This window comes from Dendrobates tinctorius, unplaced genomic scaffold (assembly GCF_039654945.1).
Source record: "Dendrobates tinctorius isolate UK_male_01 unplaced genomic scaffold, ASM3965494v1 ptg000016l, whole genome shotgun sequence".
Lineage (NCBI taxonomy): Eukaryota > Metazoa > Chordata > Amphibia > Anura > Dendrobatidae > Dendrobates > Dendrobates tinctorius.
Genome location: NW_027361684.1, coordinates 28,403,753 through 28,422,521, shown reverse-complemented (window position 1 = coordinate 28,422,521; position 18,769 = coordinate 28,403,753). Strand labels below are relative to the sequence as shown.

The following is an 18,769-nucleotide window of genomic DNA, read 5'->3' as shown; positions in this document are numbered from 1 at the left end:
AGAAGACTAGCTGTGTCATCTCAGCTGCGGTGAGTCTCTGTTGTCTCCTGCGGCATCCTCAGTCCAGAAGGTTCTGTGGAGGGTAGGGCACAAGCCACATCAATGTCGAAGCCTTAACGTGGCACAACAAATATGCATCGGGGGGGGTCAGGATTCAGTTCACGGTCACACACCCGGCCCTTCTTAGGTGGCACGCACGCAGTACTCATGAGCCCGGAAATTTTTTACACCTTGCTTTGCGGTGGCCAACGGGGACACGCAGTGATGGGATTCAAATTTTTAACATCAGGTTCTGTGTTTGTGTGTAGGCAAACCACCTCCATTTTAAGCCACACCCCTTTAAGCCACACCCATTTACACGCACCTTTTCCTCAAACATATACAAGTAGGGGCGCAGTCAAACAGTTGAAAAAAAAAATAAATTAGAATGGTCCCCAATAGTCTGGGACAAGTCCCTATAGACAGCACAGGTCCCCAATAGGCAGCATTGTTCCCTATAGGCAGCACAGGTCCCCAATAGGCAGCACAGGTCCCCAATAGGCAGCATTGTTCCCCAATAGGCAGCACAGGTCCGCAATAGGCAGGCATATGTCCCCAATAGGCAGCATTGTTCCCTATAGGCAGCACAGGTCCCCAATAGGCAGCATTGTTCCCTATAGGCAGCACAGGTCCATAATAGGCAGCACAGGTCCCCAATAGGCAGCACAGGTCCATAATAGGCAGCATTGTTCCCTATAGGCAGCACAGGTCCATAATAGGCAGCACAGGTCCCCAATAGGCAGCACAGGTCCCTATAGGCAGCACAGGTCCATAATAGGCAGCACAGGTCCCCAATAGGCAGCATTGTTCCCTATAGGCAGCACAGGTCCATAATAGGCAGCACAGGTCCCCAATAGGCAGCATTGTTCCCTATAGGCAGCACAGGTCCCCAATAGGCAGCATTGGTCCCCAATAGGCAGCACAGGTCCATAATAGGCAGCACAGGTCCCCAATAGCAGGCACAGGTCCCTAGTAGGCAGGCACAGGTCCCCAATAGGCAGGCACAGGTCCCCAATAGCCTAGGCAGCACTGCACAGGCCACTAATAGGCAGGCACAGGTCCCTAGTAGGCAGCACAGGTCCCCAATGGGCAGACACAGGTTCCTAATAGCCTAGGCAGCACTGCACAGGTCCCCAATAGGCAGGCACAGGTGACAGGTCCCCAATAGGCTGCAGCACATACAATAAAACTGACCTGGCGTTGGTTGAGTTTAGGGAGGCCTCCTGGATGGCCAGGCCCCGCACCGCCCGTCCTGCTTCTTCGGGTCACGGTGTGCACAGAAAGCAAATCACGCCTGGCCTGGGCTCAGCTCACATTGACTGAGCAGCGGTGACTCCTTCAGCAAGCTCAGCTCCAGCCTCCAGTTACCCGCCAATAGCCGCACTGCGCCGCAGGAATCAGTGCGCGGGGCGGGGGCCGCCGGGGTGTGCTGTGCTCTGTCCAGTAGAGTCAGACAGAGCAGAGCACGTATCAATGCGCGGTATCCGGCGGGCAGGGCTAGGAAGCAGAACAAGAGTCCTCCTCTGCTCCTGCTCCTTGCCTGGCAGGCTGCAGCAACATCAGAGAACCGGATCGCGGCTCTGGATCTCCCCGGTTCGGGGAACCGGTTGCTTTTTTAACAACTGTTTCCACCGAACCGGGGAGAACTCGCTGAATCCCACCCCTAGGGACATGGTATGCCTCTGTACACAGTCTCTGCGGGCTGCGGTGGGGATGGTGGAGCGTGGGCCTACACTGCTATGGTGCTCGAAGGACGGAGCACTCGCCTCCCCCTGCTGCGCGCTGTCTGTTCCCGCCAAGTCTGCCTGTTTCCGCATGCGCTTCTGCTTTTTAGCCTCAGACATGACCCCTGCTGCCAAGTGCAAAGGTTGGTCCGGTTCTTTAAGTTTTCCCCTGGACAACAGTGGAGATGAGCCGTGTCCGGAACTGTTGGGGCTAAGAAAGGTACCACTAGCCCGGTCCTTCTGCTTATACTGACATCAGTGGAAAGTATGTGAAAAAAATGTAAAGTCCCTCATATGCTGCATAATAAGGCCCCTTTCACACGTTAGTATATTACCGGTACCGGAAAATACGGTATCGGGAGATATCAGAGTCCGTACTACGTGTAGAACACGTGTGCCGCATCAGTACGACACGGACAGCCGCCGGGGAACAGTGCTTACTGTAGCGCTTCTTGCCCGGTGGCCGTACGTGTCACACGGAGGACATCAAAGTGTGTTCTCAGTGTGCACGTGTGCGGGACGCTTTGCTGTCTGTGATGACGGCAACAAACGGACATGTCAGCGTGTTTTGCCCACGGACATAAGGTCCATGGAAACTGTGATAAAACACTCCGGGGTCGCCTTTGCTGGGGTCAAAGGTCACGTGCGTTCCGCATGAAACTCAGGCGCAGAGGTGGGATTCGGGTGTAACTGACTCTGGGTCAGGTTTATTAATAGTGAAAGCAATGCAAAAGGAAATAAAACATAAAACAAATCCTTGCCTGTCCGGCACTAACTAAACAATGGACAACCTAACTACCAACTAGCGGGCTTCTCCCGTCCAGCCAAACCACAGTTGCAGTGGGCACTGCTTCCACTCACGTGTGTGTCTCTCACAGACAGGCTCTCTGTGTTCCCAGGCTGAGACACTCACACAACCACCTGGCATCCTTTTATATCCACCTCCCATTATCCATTAGTAAGCAGGTGCGATACTGACCAGACTAGGCCACATAGGAAAGGAATCTGGGCGAGATATACCTGCCCTCATCCACTATTCCCACATGATTCTCACAAAACACACTGACATATGCACAGACGCATTCATTTGAATGGGTCTACTTGAGTACGTGTCTCCGGTGTGTGTGAAAACAGTCACCTCACGTATCAGAGAAACGGACATGTGAAAGGGGCCTAATGCAACATTTAGAACACGGCTACATGTGACCTCAGCATTTTTTTTTGCATTTTTCCTGCAGTTTTTTTTTTTTTTAATCCCAGCACGTCACATTTATCAGTGTTTTAAGGCTGGCTTCACATTTGTGCATGGAGGAGCTGCGGCTGTCTGCGGACTTCCTCTGTGACACTCCGCCCACGGCTGCACTTCCTCCGGTCAGCTCCACATACTTCTGCATGCGGCCCTGCGTATCCTATCCTTAACATTGGGTACGCAGGTTGTGCGGATGCCTCCACATGCGTCGTTTTGACGATGCAGCGACCCGCGTCTAACGCATCATGTTGGAATTTTATGCGGGCGCCGCATCGTCAAAACGACGCATGTGGAGGCATCCGCATACATCCGCACAACCTGCGTACCCAATGTTAAGGATAGGATACGCAGGGCACATGCGGACGTATGCGGACGTAAGGGAAGCTGACCGGAGAAGGTGCGGCCGTGGGCGTTGCTTCACGGAGGAAGTCCGCAGACGTCTGCATTTCCTCCATACACAAATGTGAACCTAGCCTTACTGAAGGTTTTCCACATCGAGTTCAAAATTGTTTAGCACCAAAATTATTCACCGCAAAAAACGCATAACAACTCCAGTGTAAACATGGCACTATGAGACAACAAGGCAGCAAGGTGTCCATTGTGACCAATGAGGTGGCGGCTTTCATTCTCCAGATAGCCTCTGAGCCATAAGAGCCGCAGTCTGGTTGGTTCCCTTCCTTCCGGCTGTAGCACCTCCCCCAGTGCAGTGTCCAGTCCCGGGCTGCGCTGCTCCTGTTTGTACCACACTGGTTTGTATCTTGTTTAGCTGTAGTACTGTAACTCCCAGCAATTCTGGGCATTTGCAGCTGCAGAGCCACAAGTGACAAAGCATGACCCCTGCGGCAGTGACAGGGTTACAGCAGGGTGTGTCCCCTGCCCCGTGTTTTCCCCTCATGCAGTGGGCAGGGCGTGAGTGCGTGGGTTGCTACGTTTCACAATCGTTTTGAAGAGAGAGAAACAACGTGGAGCGGGGAGGAGCCGGGATTACACAACCGCGTGATGTGAGTGAGGGGCGGAGCTAGGAGAGGCCACGCCCCTCCGCTCACTGCTGGGACCGGCTTCTTCTTAAAGGGGCGATCCTTGGCTGTGCCGCGATGTGGCACCTGGTGTCAAGCTTGTGGGGGCTCCGTGAATTCTGGCTTCTGTATCACTAGCTGCAGCTGTGAAGACCCCAGAAGCGCTGCGGGCCCCACTGTCACCAGGACAGTCAGCTGCCTGTAGTGTCATGTATGCAGCGATCTATTGCCCTCTGGTGTCAGCCACTTCAGGCAGTAGAGCGGTTGTAGTGTCCAGAATGACCCCTGCAGTGCTCTGTGGCCGTTAACCCCTTCACGACTTTGCAGTTTTTGTTTTCCGCTCCCCTTCCTCCCAGAGCCATAACTTTTTTATTTTTTCTGTCAGTTTGGCCATGTGAGAGCTTCATTTCTACTTTTGAACGACAACGTTGGTGTTACCATATCGTGTACTGGAAAATGGGGAAAAAAATTAAGAGGGCGGTGAAATTGCAAAATCGGCAAATTCATATGTTCTCTAAATGCTAATACTGACCTGCCATTATGAGTCTCCAGGACATTGCAAGTTCACAGATACCAAACATGTCTAGGTCCTGATTATTTAACCTCTTCCGACGTTGGGCATAATAATACGCTCACATCGGACTACCCAGTGGTGTATCCAGGGGGGGGCAGCCGGGGCAGTTGCCCCGGGCGCAGCCAGCAGGGGGGCAGAGTCGGGCCGCCTAATGCAGTGGTCCGCAGTGTCTCCCCCCCGGCGGCTGCGCTCTGCCGCCCACCATCCTGTGAGCCGGCTGTTCTCTGTGACGGCTGTCAAGCTGACAGCCGACGCAGAGAAGGAGGCCGCGCCGGCTCCCAGGAAGCAATTGTACTGGCGTCTATACAGACGCCAGTACAATTAGCTCTGGGCGCCGGGTCAGAGCGACGTCAGCAGCGTGATCATGTCGTGTGATCACGCTGCTGACGTCACTCCCCGGCGCCCAGAGCAAACGCTGGTGGTAAGTGTGCTCCTCTGTGGAGCTGAAGAACCACCGAAGATGGGAGATGGGGGGGTGTTAATGAGTGGGGGGTGTTAATGAGTGGGGGGGGTTATTGAGTGGGGATGGGGGTTAATGAGTCGGGGGGTTAATGAGTCGGGGGGTTAATGAGTGGGGGGTTAATGAGGGGATGGGGGTTAATGAGTGGGGGGTTATTGAGTGGAGATGGGGTTTAATGTGGGGATGGGGGTTAAAGTGAGGGGGTTAATGTGGGGATGGGGGTTAATGAGTGAAGATGGGGGTTAATGAGTGGGGGGTTAATGAGTGGGGATGGGGGTTAATGAGTCGGGGGGTTAATGAGTGGGGGTTAATGAGTGGAGATGGGGTTTAATGTGGGGATGGGTGTTAAAGTGAGGGGGTTAATGTGGGGATGGGGGTTAATGAGTGGGGGGTTATTGAGTGGAGATGGGGGTTAATGTGGGGATGGGGGTTAAAGTGAGGGGGTTAATGTGGGGATGGGGGTTAATGAGTGAAGATGGGGGTTAATGAGTGGGGGGTTAATGAGTGGGGATGGGGGTTAATGAGTCGGGGGGTTAATGAGTGGGGGTTAATGAGTGGAGATGGGGTTTAATGTGGGGATGGGTGTTAAAGTGAGGGGGTTAATGTGGGGATGGGGGTTAATGAGTGGGGGGTTATTGAGTGGAGATGGGGGTTAATGTGGGGATGGGGGTTAAAGTGAGGGGGTTAATGTGGGGATGGGGGTTAATGAGTGGGGGGGTAATGAGTGAAGATGGGGGTTAATGAGTGGGGGGTTAATGAGTGGAGATGGGGGTTAATGTAGAGATGGGGGTTAAAGTGTGGGGGTTAATGTGGGGATGGGGTTAATGAGTGGGGGGGTTAATGTGTGGGGGTTAAAGTATGGGGGTTAATGAGTGGGGCGTTAATGAGTGTGGGGGTTAATGAGTGGCTATGGGGGTTAATGTGGGGATGGGAGTTAATAAGTGGGGGGGTTAATGTGAAGGGGGGTTAATGTATGGGGTTTAATGAGTGGAGATGGGGTTAATTAGTGGGGGTGGGGGTACATAATGTGTGGGGGGATTTGGGAGTGGGGATGGGGGATACTTAATGTGGGGGGGGATTTGGGAGTAGGGACAAGGGATTATTGAGTGGGGATGGGGGATACTTAATGTGTGGGGGGATTTGGAGTGGGGATGGGGGGTACTTAATGTGTGTGGTGGATTTGGAGTGGGGATGGTATTTAACGTGTGTGGGGAGATTTGAGGACACAAAATGAAGAGTATGTATGAGGGCATATATGAGGAAGCAGTATGGGGGATGGGTGCAGACAGTAAGGGGTGCGAACGGATGAATTTATGTGGGCACAGTATGGGGAGTGAGGGTGATGGGATGTGTGCAGACACAGTATGGGGAGTCGAGGATATGTGTGAGCAGACAGTATAGAGAGTGAGAGGGTAAATATATGAGGAGACAGTATGGTGAACAGGAGGATGATAGAGGAGACAGTATGAGGAGGGAGGGGAATAGTGTGAGGCGACAGTATATTGCAGACATTTTTATTTAGGAGCATTATAATGACACTTCTATCTTTAAGGGCATCGTGTGGAGATTTGCTGCAGAAGACCGGAGAAGATGGAAGTCTGCTGAGACGAGATGTGGATGAGAAAACTCATCATGGGGTCTGGACAAGAAGAAGAAAAGGAGAACGACTGCAGAGACTACGTCATCTATAAGGTACCTGGATGTAAATATTATTAGTGATACTGACTAATTCTCATGTTTTTATTTGTTAGGAACATTACAGGGGTTGTCCAGGTTTGTGCTGAGTCTACAGTCATTCTATGTGACTGCAGACGTCTGAATTCTCACAGTGCTCACTGAACGCTGTCAGGATTCTCTCGTGCCGGTAATTTACATACATGCGGTCACATGCTGACTAGACATGTGTGGCCTCACTCAATGAAAATGAACAGAGCGAGGCCGGGCACGTCTAGTCGGAATGTGGCCAGAAGTATACAAATCACATACTTGTGCTGACATGACTGTACATCGGCAAGGGAGAATCCTAAAAGTGTGCAGTGCATTCATTGTGAGAATTCAGAAGCTCCAATGTCAGGACTCAGCTCTGCAGGTTCCAGTGTCATCACATGGACACTTCACTCATATGCGATTTTCATAGATATGGTCTTGTGACAACGAGCTTCTCTTCCTGCTTTCAGTTTTTTACTGAACATTGAGAGCATTAGGGAGAGCAGCTCGTGGGTACATGGCTAAGTGTGTAAGTCACATATGTACTTTTTTTTTGGGGGGGGGGCGCCGAACCAAATTCTTGCCCCAGGTGCCAGAAAGCCTAGATACGCCTCTGGGACTACCTCCCTTTGATGTGGCTCCGGCGGTGAGCCCACATCGTTTTGAACATAGTAACATAGTTTTGAAGGCTGAAGGAAGACCTTATGCCCATCTAGTTCAGCCTATTTTTAGTGCAGCTGTTCTGCCTTGTTGATCCTGGGGAAGGCAAAAAACCCACAGAGTAGAAGCCAATTTTCTCCATAGGGAAGAAAAATTCCTTCCCCTAAGCTGGGTCAACCATCTACCTATAATATTGTGTTATTCGTAACCTTCTATACTGTTACAAGACAGCTGACATGTGCCTAACAGCTGCGGGTGGAATCACGATCCACCCGCGGCTGTTAACTGTTGTGAATTCTGTTTCTGGGCTCCCTCTGGTGGTTACTGGAGGTAGTGGAGCTAGTCAGTTTGACAGAGGCTTGCCACCTGATAATGATGATAACGATAGGAGATCTGGGGTTTCTGACTGGAGTATTTAAGACACCTGACTTCCTTTAATCCCTGCTGGTGATTTTCTTCCTGTGCCTTCTGATGTCTCCTGCTCTGTTCCTGCATGGTTCAGCTAAGTGGTTCATTTGCTAATCTTTTTGCATTTGATCTGGTTTTGTCTTTCTCTGCTTTGTGCGGGTCAGCTTGCTCCTGCTGGGGCTGTGCTGAATCACCGCCCATATGTTTCTGCTTGTGTCAGTTTGTTCTGTCCCCTGTTATATTGGTTTCTTTTTGCTTTGCTTTCAGTATATACCAGAGTGCTGATATAGTGGGGGCGAAGTCGTGTGACTTCAGTGGTTTTTGTGCATCAGACGTGTTGGACTTTTTGCAGGGTTTTTTGAGTGGTTGCAGACAGTGTCTTTCCTTTCCTGTCCTGTCTAGTCAGTTTGGGCCCCATCATTTGCTCAGTCTATTTTTCTGCCTGCGTTTGTGTTTTCATCTTGTCTCACCGACAAAATATGTTTGGGGGCTATCTATTCCTTTGGGGTCTGCTCCGGGGCAGTTTAGATTTCACTTATCTTGCTTTAGGCTTAGTTAGTCCTCCGGCTGTGACGAGGCGTCTAGGGCATCGTAGGTACGTTCCACGGCTTCTGCTAGTTGTGTGGATAGGATCAGGGGTCTGCAATCTGCTTAGTTACCAACCTCTCTGGTTTTCTGGTGGCTTAGCCTGGTCCTGCTATGCTCCTCAGTGACCTATTCATAAAAGTTAACCTGTTAAATGCAGCTGTCAATCTCGTGACAGCGGCATTTAGCTTGCACTTCTGGCAAGTGTGCCGGAAATCCCGCCTATTGGTGACCCTGTCATGTGATTGCGGGTCACCGACGGGTTGGCATGACAATCAGAGGTCTCCTGGAGACCTCTGTGGTTGTCATAGCCAAATTACTATGAGCGCCACCCAGTGGTCAGCGCTTATAGCAAGTGAGCCTTTCTGCTACATACAGGCTATCTGATCATTGCCTGTATGTAGCAGAGCCGATCGGATTATGGCAGCTTCTAGTCTTCCATGGAGACTATTGAAGCAGGCCAAAAGTGAAAAAGAAAATGTATGTAAAAATATAAAAAAAATAAAATAAAATATAAAAGTTCAAATCACCCCCTTTCTCCCCTTCAAAATAAAATAAAAAAAATCAAACCTACACCCATTTGTTATCGCCGCATTCATAATCTCCTGATCTATCAATATATAAAAAAATTAACCCGATCGTTAAACGGCGTAACAAGAAAAAAGTCAAAACGCCAGAATTATGTTTTTTTTGGTTGCCGCTACATTGCAATAAAATGCAGTCAAAAGATCGTATATACACCAAAATGGCATCAATAAAAACATCAGCTCGGGACGCAAAAAATAAGGCCTCACCCAACCAGAGATGACGAAAAATGGTGACGCTACGGGTATCGGAAAATGGCAATTTTTTTTTGTTAACCAAAGTTTGTATTGTTTTGTCCTCACTTAAATAAAAAAAAGGAACCTAGACATGTTTGGTGTCTATGAACTCGTAATGACCTGGAGAATCGTAATGGCAGGTCAGTGTTAGCATATAGGGAACATGGTTAAAAAAAAAAAAAAAAAAAACCCCACAAAACTGGGATGTTGAACCCAACTGTGGAATTGCACTTTTTTTGCAATTTCACCACACTTGGAATTTTTTTCCCATTTTCAAGTACACAATGTGTTAAAATTAATGGTGTCGTTCAAAAGTACAAGTCATCCCGCAAAAAACAAGCCCTAACGCGGCCATTTTGTCCGAAAAAATAAAAAAGTTATGGCTCTGGGAAGAAGAGTAGCAAAAAACGAAAATGGCCCTGGGTAAAGGGGTTAAGCGATGAAGAAAAAATCCAGTTTTCCAAGACCCATAGTGTCAACTTTTTGTTACCTGGGGCTGGGTCTGGGCTTATTTTTTTGCCCGCTGAGCTGACATTTATTGATACTAAATAAATATAAAGTTACCGCGCTGACAACGCTGTGTGGCCTAAAATGGTTAATAACAAAATGCACAATCTGCCAAATGAATGCAAATCGGGGTACTCACTGGTGTGCGTGCTCTGCACTGTTCATGCTCCGTTCCTCCGTGGAGGCCAGTGAGTGAAAGCTGAATTAAATGCAGGGAGCGTCCTCCTGTTTGCATGAAAAGAGACCCCTAAGTTAGCGCGCCACAGCTAAGAGCGGGCAGCCTCGGCCGATGGCGCCGCCGTGTAGTAGCGTGGCGAGCAGGGGGCGTGGTAAGCGGGGGGCATGTGGTGAAGCGTTGACGTCACCGGTCCGCAATGACGGACGTGTGCAGGGGCCAATCCCGACGCGTTTCGGGGGAACCGTCCCCCTTTCTCAAAGTCTGGACACTGCACTGCCGCTATCTCCTTTTAACTCCCCGCATCTCCATGCTAATTCAGCAAACAAGGTGCACATATCTGCGATCTAATTACTGGGTGGAAGATCCCTGATCAGATAATTTAATGTAAACTGCATGCTGATGAAAACCTTTTGTATGCTAAATGAAAAAATTAATATATATGTGTAAAATACAAAACTTTATTAAAGTGATATTAAAACATAGATATGAAAAACACCCCTTAAAAAATGAATAAATATGTAATTACTTACTGTAATAAAAATATATAATTTAAAAAAGTTTTAAATTTTTTTATAATTACTATTTCTTCATATGCATAAAAATTAGTTAAAAATGAATAAAAAAGGCAGAAATATAATCTATAATAAGATACATTACAGGGCATAAAGTTCAATTTCATGATTGAGTCCCTTTGGCACCAAACTGTCTAACGTAAAAATCCATTTAGACTCAATTCTGGAATAACCTTTTATGTAATCACCACCCCTGGGGTTTCTTCAAACTTTTTGGATTCCAAAAAACGAAGTCCCCCCCACATGACTTGCCCTGTCTTTCAGCATAGTGGCGTGACGGGATGTCCCAAAAACCTTTTGGAGATATTTTCTAAATGTTCTTTTTTCCTCTCCTTGAGCTTTCTTTTTGTGCGTCCAACATAAACCTTATCACAAGGGCATCTCACTACATAAATGACCCCCATGGAATGACAACCTATTTTATCCTTAATATAAAACATATCAGTCTTATCCATATTCCAAAATGTCATCAGAGTAAAGGCCCCTTTACATGTAGCGATGCACCAGCGATCCCGACCACAATACGACCCGGTCAGGATCGCTGGTGCATCGCTAAATGGTCGCTAGTGAGCTGCCACACAGGCAGATCTCACAGCGATGCAGCAGCAATACAGCGGTCGTTACTTACCTTTCAGACGCGGCGATTCTGACGTCCTCCCGTCCGCATCCACGCGTCGCTCGTCAGCGCCAGCAGGAAGCCCAGCAGGAAGCGCCCGATGAGAAATAGAGCTGCGCGACCAGCGACAGACAGCGGGGGAGCCGGTCGGAGGTAAGTGTCACATAGCAATATCGCTGCTGCGTCACCAAATCGGTGATGCTTTAGCGATATTGCTAGCGATATCGCTATGTGTAAAACCCCCGTTACTCTCTTGCATTTAATACGTGTGCAGCAAGAGCAACTACCACAAGGGGTAAAACCACCAATTTCAATTTGATGATTATCCTTTGATGTAAACATACGGTTCACCATTCCCATTTTTTGAGTGGGAGCTAAAATGTTTCCAATATTCTTGGCCTTTCTGTAAACAAATCTGGGTTTTACAGGTAATAAATCTCCCACCATTTTATCTTTCTTTAAAATGGACCAATATTTTTGAATGATCTTGGTGAACCCTCTAGGATTCTTATGGTACTGGGTAATGAAGGGTAATTGACCAATTTCTTGTTTTATACTCAGAGGTTCATGTATTGGTTTCTTTCCATGAATCAAAACACTCGTCGAAGCGGATTTAGACACTTGCTTCGCTTATTCAAGGGAGGATAGATCATACCCTCTCTCTGCAAATTGTTCCTTCAAAATATTTGATTCAATATCGTAATCGCTATCCCTAGTGCAATTGCGTCTAATGCGCATAAATTGGCTCTTTGGGATGTTTAGGAGCCATGAAGGGAGGTGGCAACTATCCATATGGCTATAACTATTGCAGTCCACCTCCTTATGATAACATTTTGTAAAAATGATGTTATTCTCCACAAAAATATTTAAATCCAAAAAATTGATGTTAGTAGCACTTATGTTGGAGGTGAATTCTAAGCCATATGAATTAACGTTTATTTCACTCAGAAATGCATCTAGGATCCTTGCCATATGAAAAGCACATCATAAATGAAGCGCCGCCACATGAGACCCTTCCTTAATTGACCATTGCAAAAAATGTTTGACTCCTCCCTAATCCCAACATACAAATTTGCATAACTTGGGGTAAATTTCGTCCCCATTGCTGTGCCCCAAGTTTGCAAATAAAATTGGTTGCAATAAATAAAATAATTATGTTGTAAAATAAATTTCATACTTTCTACTATAAATGCAACCTGAGTGGGATTGAAAATATTCGATTTTTGGAGGAAATATTCAGCAGAATCACAGCCTTTTGTTTAATGACTGTGTACAAGGACTTAATATCCAAGGTACCCAGTATGTAGTCTGTTATGATTGAGTCACCGTAGGAGGCAAAAACAGAAATGCTAGCTAAGTCCAGAAAACCAGAGAGGTTGGCAGCTATCGGATTGCAGACCCCTGAACCTATCCACACAACTAGCAGTAGCCGTGGGGGGTTCCTACGATGCCCTAGACCCCTCGATCACAGCCGGAGAATTAAATAGGCCTAAAGAAAGAAAGGGAAATCTAAACTGCCCCAGAGCAGACCCCAAAGCAAAAGGCAGCGCCCCACATATAATGACGGTGAATCAAGAAGAAAGAACACAACACAGACAGAAAGATAGACTGAGCAAAGACGGGGCCCAAGCTAACTAGATAGGAAAGGACAGGAAGGCTGCTGTCTGCAATCCGTGAAAAACCCTATGAAAATAAGAGCCAACAGACTGACAGTGAAAAAGGCCCTGAAGACGCTAGGCTTCAAAAAGACTATGTCAGTACTCAGGAATATTCTGAAGACAGAGCAACAGGCAAAAGAAGAATCAGCTCACCCCAGCAGGGAATGGCAGAATCCAGAAAAGCAAGGCAAACAAAAACAAAACACAAATGCTAAAAGGCAAAGCAGAAAACTTAGCTTTAGAGGAGCAGGAATCAGACTGGTTTCCTAGAAGTCCACAGAGAAATCACCCGCAGGGCAGAAGGGCGTCGGCAGCCTTATATCCAGTCCGTGACTCCACTCAGCCAGTCATCATCATTAGACTCAGGTGCCTGATAATCAGGCTCATTACCTTCCTTTACCAGAATAGGGAGTTCACCAGACCTCAGTGACGAAGGGGAAAATGAACTCACAACAGTAGTCATCAGTCCACTTAATGGTTTCTAAAATTTTAATAGTGTCTCTGGTATCCTTCAAATACGCAGGAAGTATTGAAACACATTTCTGTAAGTGTATGTATGTCTACATACTCTGACAAATTTGCAGTGAGACAATTTATACCAGAAACAATGGGTCTCCCTGGTGGACAACTTGAATTCTTATGAATTTTGGGAATGTGATAAAATATAAAATTTTATTTCATTTATTGATACTATTTTGGTGTTTCAGTCTTTCTTTTTTAATAAATTTGCAAAAATTTCTACATTTTGTTTTTTGTTTTTTTTTCAGTCAAGATGGTGTGTAGAGTGTACATTAATGAGAAAAAATGAACTTTTTTGAATTTACCAAATGGCTGCAATGAAATAAAGAGTGAAAAATATAAGGGGGTCTGAACACTTTCCGTTCCCACTGCATACCTGTGGCCAAGAGACCTGAAATCGGGGTCCGTACTTGGAGTGTGAGCTCAGATGTCTGACGCCGGGCTCATGCTGGACCCGCAGGGTATCACATAAGGGGATTTAACCCCTCGACAGTATGACCACGTGTATTTGCTATGAACACACATAGGTTCCGCCACTGCCCCATTAATCTGCAACAATCAGATGAATACGATCGATTTTCAATCATACAAATTTCTGTAACTGAATCTGCAGCAGGTTAATTTACCCTTAGGCCTCGTTCACATGTTCAGTATTTGGTCAGGTTTTTACATCAGTATTTGTAAGCCAAAACCAGGAGTAGGTGATAAATCCAGAAGTGGTAGCGTGTTTCTATTATACTTTTCCTCTGATTGTCCCACTCCTGGCTTGCCTTACAAATACTGAGAATGTGAAAAAGCCTTAAGGTACTGTCACACTTAGCGATGCACCAGCGATCCCGACCAGCGATATGACGCGGTCAGGATCGCTGGTACATCGCTAAGTGGTCGCTAGTGAGCTGCCACACAGGCAGATCTCACCAGCGACATCGCTGGGGACGGGGGTCGCTACTTACCTGTCACACCAGGCGATCCTCCGTCCTCCCGCCCGGCTCCACGCATCGCTCGTCGTCACAGCAGGAAGCGGACAACGAGAAACAGTCCAGCCTGTTCTCACGCGATCAGCGATAACCAGCAGGGGAGCAGCTTGTAGGTAAGTATCAGACACAGCGATGTCGCTAGCAATATAACTATAACGTCACAAGTTATAGAGATATTGCTAGCGATATCTCTTAGTGTGACAGGCCCTTTAGGCTATGTGCACACGTCCGTAATTCCCGCGGTTTTTATGCGTTTTTGCCACGTTTTTTCGCAGCAAAAACAAGCAAACCAAGAAAACCATTGAATTCAATGGCATTCCGCAATGCTGTGCTAATGCTGCATATTTTTCCGCGGCGGAATCGCATCATGGAAAAATATGCAGCATGCTCATTATTTTTGCGGAATCGCAGGAATTCCGCACACTTAGGAATGCATTGTTCTGCTTACTTTCCGCATGTGGCTATGCCCACCATGCTCAAAGTAAGAGGAAAATGTTCAGATGGTACCCAGGGTCTGGAGGAGAGGAGATTCTCCTCCAGGCTCTGGGTACCATATCCCTGTAAAAAATAGAATTAAAATAAAAAAAATTGATATTCTCACCTTCCGGCGTCCGTCGCAGCATCCCCAGGCTTCACCGATGCTCCCGGCAAGTCCCGTTCCCAGCGATGCCTTGTGAAAATGACCTGTGATGACGTAGCGGTCTTGTGTGATGCGGGTCTCCCCTGGCTGCAGCTTCATGCTCCCTGGACACAGGCTAAGCGCTGCTATGCTGCACTCCTGGTGCCCTCTCCTATACCGTTGGTTCATTTACCTGTGATCAGTGTGGGATCACTGGACTGGGCTCACAAGCTGGATACTCCACAGTATCCTCTAAGTGCGGTAACCAATATGCCACCAATCTAGCCATACCCGCAACGTTCCCATATTCAAGGCATCACTGGCTTGCTTGTTCATATACAGCACCAGTTTGGGGCAATAAACCAAGTACTCAATACGCTGTCAGCCTATCAACTCCCACATTAGTCCCACAAAGGAGGCTTTGCATGCACCCCTTTTCTTCACAGTGCCTTTTCGCCCTTTTGAGCCGCTTCCCAGGAGACGTCTGCTTTACCTTTACACATTTTGTTACTTATTCAGTACCACAATTTGTGTACCCAGTACAGCATACCCTACAGCATATGGGTTTTCCCATACAGCTCCCTTTTTAGGTATCTCCTCTGGTACTCACCTTCTCATCTGACCACCACCTCACGTATGGTGTCACACACCATATTACTCCAGTGAACCTCACTCACGGACTTTGTATCACAGCCCATGGAAGCCAAGGAATTTCACTGAGCTCACTTGAGCCTCAATCTTCGGCATTCTAAATCTAAAAAATAATTGGATCGACTTATGTATCTTGTAGTACGTTATGCAATGTTTTGTAGCATCCTATTATTATTATTATTGACCTTGTGTATTATGTTGAATGTTAATTGCAATCTTTTTTGCTTTTCTCTTCTAAAATGCACTTGAGCTAAATCAACCATGAGAACCTTATTCTGATGAAGGTCTGTTGTTGTGAGTTCATTTTCCCCTTCACCATTGAGGTCTGATGAACTCCCTCTTCTGGTGAAGGAAGGTAGTGAGGCTGATTACCAAGCACCTGAGCAGGATGATGATGACTGGGTGACTGGAATTGCTGACTGGATATAAGGCAGCCGACGCCCTTCTGCCTTGCTGGTGATTTCTCAGAGGGATTCTAGGAGACCAGTCTGATTCCTGCTCCTCAAAAGCTAAGTTTTCTGCTCTGCTTTTTACATTTGTGTTTTGGTTTTGTTTTGCCTTGTTTTTCTGGATTTCTGCCATTCCCTGCTGGGGTGAGCTGAATTCCTTTTTGCTCTGTCTTCAGAAAATACCTGAGTACTGATATAGTCTTTTTGAAGCCTAGCGTCTTCAGGGCTTTTTTTCCCTATCAGTCTGTTGGCTCTTGTTTTGATAGGGTTTTGGCGGATTGCAGACAGCAGCTTTTCTATCCTGTCCTATTTAGTTAGCTTGGGCCCTATCATTTGCTCAGCCTATCTTTCTATCTGTGTGAGTGTTTTTTCATCTTGCTTCACCGTCATTATATGTTGGGGGCTGCCTATTGCTTTGGGGTCTGCTCTGGGGCAGTTTAGATTTCCCTTTCTGTCTTTAGGCTATTTAGTTCTCCAGCTGTGATCGAGGGGTCTGGGGCACCATAGGAACCCTAGGAACCCCCCACGGCTACTGCAAGTTGTTTTTGATAGGTTCAGGGGTCTGCAATCCGATAGCTGCCAACTTCTCTGGTTTTCTGGATTTAGCTAGTATTTCTGTTTTTGCCTCCTACGGTGACTCATTCATAACAGAATCACCAGCCTTACCGCAGATCCTAGGGTACTCAATAGCAGGAAAGAATTGTAAAAAAAAAAGAGTGTGTATATTTTTTCCTCTATATCTCTGAGGCCGTAGGGGGAATTTTTTTTTTCTCTCAATGGAGATAAAGCAATTGTCTGATCGTGTGGAGCAGCTCGCTGCGGAAGTGCGGGGAATTTCCGCCTACCTTGCTCATTCACATGCTGCTGAACCAAAGATCCCTACTCCTGATGTGTTTTTTGGGATCGGTCTAAATTTTTGAATTTCAAAAATAATTGTAAATTATTTTTTACTTTAAAGCCTAACTCGTCAGGGAGCTCCACGCAGCGGGTAAAAATTGTCATCTCTTTGCTGCGTGGCGATCCCCAGGATTGGGCGTTTTCTTTGAAACCAGATGATCCTATTCTGACTAATGTGAACGCATTTTTCCAAGCCTTGGGGTTGTTGTATGACGAACCTAATGCTATTGATCAGGCTGAAAAGACCCTGTTGGCATTGAGCCAGGGTCGAGATTCTGCAGAATTGTACTGTCAAAAATTCCGAAAGTGGGCGGTCCCTACTACCTGGAATGATAATGCCTTGGAAGCTCTCTTTCGGAAGGGTTTGTCAGAAGCCGTAAAAGATACTATGGTGGGATTTCCTGTTCCCTCTGGTCTTGACGATTCTATGTCATTAGCCATTCAGGTTGATCGGCATTTACGTGAACGCAGGACTGCACGAGAGGTGTTGCCACCTGTTGAACAAGTGTCTGAACCTATGCAATGTGATAGAGTTTTGTCCAGGGAGCAACGTCAGGAGTTCAGAAGGCGTAATAAGCTGTGTTTTTTTGTGGAGATGCCTCGCATATTATTTCTGTCTGTCCTAAACGAGAGAAACGTTTTGCACACACGTTTTCTGGCAATTACTCTGATCTGCTCCCTGTCCACATTTTCCGCCCAGGCTTTTGTGGATTCGGGAGCAGCCCTGAACCTAATGGACTTGGATTTTGCTAAATGTTGTGGATTTCCGATGACACCTCTGCGGACGCCTATCCCTTTGAGGGGGATTGATGCTACTCCTTTGGTGAAAAATAAACCTCAGTTTTGGACCCAGGTGGTAATGCGGGTCGCCCCAGACCATCAAGAAAATTGCAGATTTTTGGTGTTGCATAATTTGCATGATACCATTGTTCTGGGGTTTCCCTGGTTGCAAATTCATAATCCAGTTTTGGATTGGAAATCTGTGTCTGTGGTGAGTTGGGGTTGTCGGTGTGCCCTTAGTGAGGCTCCGTTTTTTTCCACCTTTCCTCAGTTGCATGATGTTCCTGACTATTTGGCAGACTTTTATGATGTATTTAGTGAGAATGGGTCTGCGTCTTTGCCTCCTCATAGGAGTTATGACTGTGCAATTGAACTGAGCCCGGGGTGTAAATTTCCCAAGGGTCGGCTCTTCAATTTATCTGTACCCGAGCACGAGGCTATGCGATCCTATATTAAGGAGGCATTGGAGAAGGGTCATATTAGACCATCCTCTTCACCCTTAGGTGCCGTTTTTTTTTTCGTGTCCAAAAAGGATGGTTCATTAAGGCATTGTATTGATTATCGTGCCCTCAACAAAATTACTATTAAATATCAGTATCCGTTACCCCTGATTTCGGATCTATTCCCCAGAGTTAAAGGTCGTGCTGGTTTACCAAGCTTGACCTCAGGGGGGCGTATAATCTTATCCGCATTAAGCATGGGGATGAATGGAAGATGGCTTTTAATACTCCGGAGGGACATTTTGAGTACCTGGTGATGCCTTTTGGGCTCACTAATGCCCCTTCTGTCTTCCAGTGCTTCATGAACGACATTTTCCGAGACTTTGTGGATAAATTTTTGATTATCTATCTGGATGATATTTTGATCTTCTCCAAGGATTGGGATTCTCATGTGGAATATGTTCGGACTGTGTCCCGGATCTTGAGGGAGAATTCCCTGTATGTCAAAGGATCGAAATGCCTTTTTGGGGTACAGAGGATTTCATTTTTGGGATTTATTTTGTCTCCGTCAACTATTGAAATGGACCCGGCCAAGGTACAGGCCATTTATGATTGGGTTCAGCCCCATTTCTTTGAAGGCCCTCCAGAAGTTTTTGGGTTTTG

The 18,769-nt window shown here is 47.0% G+C and overlaps 1 long non-coding RNA gene across 3 annotated transcripts in view; it reads left to right on the top strand.

The window, feature by feature from the left end:
- The first annotated feature begins 4,965 nt into the window (after nt 1-4,965).
- The window catches only part of LOC141080411 (uncharacterized), a 165,816-nt gene continuing 152,012 nt past the window's right edge, over nt 4,966-18,769 (top strand). For 2 of the 3 annotated variants that reach the window (XR_012228901.1, XR_012228899.1), the window contains exon 1: nt 6,252-6,754. This is a non-coding gene — a long non-coding RNA (uncharacterized lncRNA). Of the gene's footprint in view, nt 5,024-6,251; nt 6,755-18,769 lie in introns of those variants that run through there. The other variant, XR_012228900.1, reaches the window with a different exon arrangement.